Here is a 2,496-nt window from a genome sequence, read left to right as displayed (position 1 = left end):
GTGAGTGGATTGCCTGAGCATGAGGGTTCGAAACCCGCCTGGGCACCTTGGCAAGACCTCATCTCTACAATAAATCAAAAAATTAGCCGGGTGTGGTAGCGCGTGCCTGTAGTTCCAGCTACTTGGAAGGCTGAGGTGGAAGGATCACCAGAGCCCGGCAGGTTGAGGCTGCTATGGCCGGGAGCGGCCACTGCACTCCAGTCTGGGTGACGGAGTGAGATTCCAACTCAAAAAAAAAAGTCCTAGCATAATCGTGTCTCTAGAAGAAAAATACCAACAAGGAGAGAGGGCTCATACAAGCCATAGCTACCTACTGCATGCAAGATGCCATGTTTAGTGCTTTGGTTACATGGTCTCCAACCCTCACAAGCAACACCAACAGATGGAGAAAGAGGCTCAAGGAAGTCACACCGATCCAACTACAGGTAGGTCCCTGACATACAAATGAGTTTGTTAAGTCCAATGTGTTCGTAAGTCCCACGAAGTCAGCCCAGCTACCCAACTCACACAACCGGTTATACAGTACCAGTTACATCACCACTGCTTTGATGCTTGCTTCTGACACCCTGGGCTTGAAATAAAGACACTAGTGGGGCACAGTGGCTCATACCTGTAATCCCAGTACTTTGGAAAGCTGAGGTGAGAGGATTGCCTGAGCCCATGGGTTTCAGACCAGCCTGGGCAACTTGGCAAGACCCTGACCCCACAATAAATAAAAAAATTAGCTGGGCGTGGTGATAGGTGCCTGTAGTTCCACCTACTTGAAAGCCTGAGGCAGAAGGATTGCCTGAGCCCAGGAGATCGAGCTGTGGTAGCTATGAGTGTGCCACTGCACTCCAGCCTGGGAGACAGAGTGAGACCCCGACTCTAAATAAATAAATAAATAAATAAAGGCACTGTACTACTGTGCTCTCTACAGACCTGGAAAGCACACAAAGGCACAACCACTCATAGAGGATGCTCACACATGACCATTGATGCCAGACACGTGAATTCACGTGATTAGATATGTGAATGCACGTTAACTTTTTTTTTTGGAGTTGGAGTCTCACTCTGTCTCCCAAACTGGAGTGCAATGGCACACTGACGGCTACCGCAGCCTCGATCCGCTGGGCTCAGGCAATCTTTACCCCTCAGCCTTTCAAACCATCTTTGAAAGTCCGCAACTAGGCCAGGGCCCAGTGGCTCATGCCTATAATCCCAGCACTTTGGGAGGCCAAGGTGAGAGGATTGCCTGAGCCCACGAGTTCGAGACTGGCATGGGCAACTTGGTGAGACCTCAACTCTATACTAAATCAAAAAATTAGCCAGATGTGGTGGTGCGTGCCTGTAATTCCAGCTACTTGGAAGGCTGAGGCGGAAGGATCACCTAAGCCCACTAGGTAGAGGCTGCAGTGGCTGTGAGCATGCTACTGCCCTCCAGCCTGGGTGACAAAATGAAACTCCAACTTAAAAAACAGAAAGAAAGTTCTCAATTGAGGCCAGGTCCAGTGGTTCACGACCATAATCCCAGTACTTTGGGAGGCCGAGATGAAAAGATTACCTGAGCCCATGGGTTCAAGGCCAGCCTGGGCAACTTGGTGAGACCTCATCTCTACAGTAAATCAAAAAATTAGGGCCATTGCCTTGCTAAACTCTGCTGTGGCCATGTGCTCTTTGAGCTATGGCTGTCGCGATGCTTCCTGGCTTTGGCCCCCTCCCCTACCATGGGGAGGTGAATCACCTCTTTCTCTCTCTCTAATTTCCTTTCTAAATAAGGTATATTTTCTAATCTAACCTCTATGTTTGCCTCTGAATGTCAACCGTCAGCCCCCTTTCCAATCTGAAAGATGAACAATAAAATTTACTTCTTTCTATTTTTTTTTTTTTTTTGAGTTGGAGTCTCACTCTGTCGCCCAGACTGGAGTGCAGTGGCCGCTCCCAGCCCCCCGCAGCCTCAACCTGCTGGACTCCTGCGATCCTTCTGCCTCAGCCTTCCAAGTAGCCAGAACTACAGGAGTACACTGCCATGCCCGGCTAATTTTTGGATTTGTTGTAGAGATGAGGTCTCGCCACGTTCCCCAGGCGGGTCTCGAACCCCGGGGCTCAGGCAATCCACTCACCTCGGCCTCCCAAAGCGTGGGAGGTCATGCTGAGCCACCAAGCCTGGCCATTTGTCCATTTTTTAAAACTGGTATTAGAATTATTGTTTTGCAAGAGTATTTTATTAATGAAACCCACCATCCTGTTGCCATAATTGTTACATTTTCCTAGTTTGTTTATTACTATTAATATGGCTTATAGTACTTTTTGACATTTAATATATTTTAAATTTGTATTTGATAAAATCTACTACTCCTTTTTCTTTTATTCTTTCTTCTTAGTTTTTTCCTTTTCCATTATAGGATTGGTTAAGTATTCTCCTATATTATATTCTAGCTTTCATTGCTCTGAGGTTTTCTTTTTTAAACTTTCAAAATTATTTTATTCTATTTCTAGGTGCATAATACATATACT

The sequence above is a fragment of the Carlito syrichta genome, unplaced genomic scaffold (assembly GCF_000164805.1).
Source record: "Carlito syrichta isolate Samal-C Ts95f unplaced genomic scaffold, Tarsius_syrichta-2.0.1 Scaffold290822, whole genome shotgun sequence".
In the NCBI taxonomy this organism is placed as follows: domain Eukaryota; kingdom Metazoa; phylum Chordata; class Mammalia; order Primates; family Tarsiidae; genus Carlito; species Carlito syrichta.
This window is presented reverse-complemented; position numbering follows the sequence as displayed.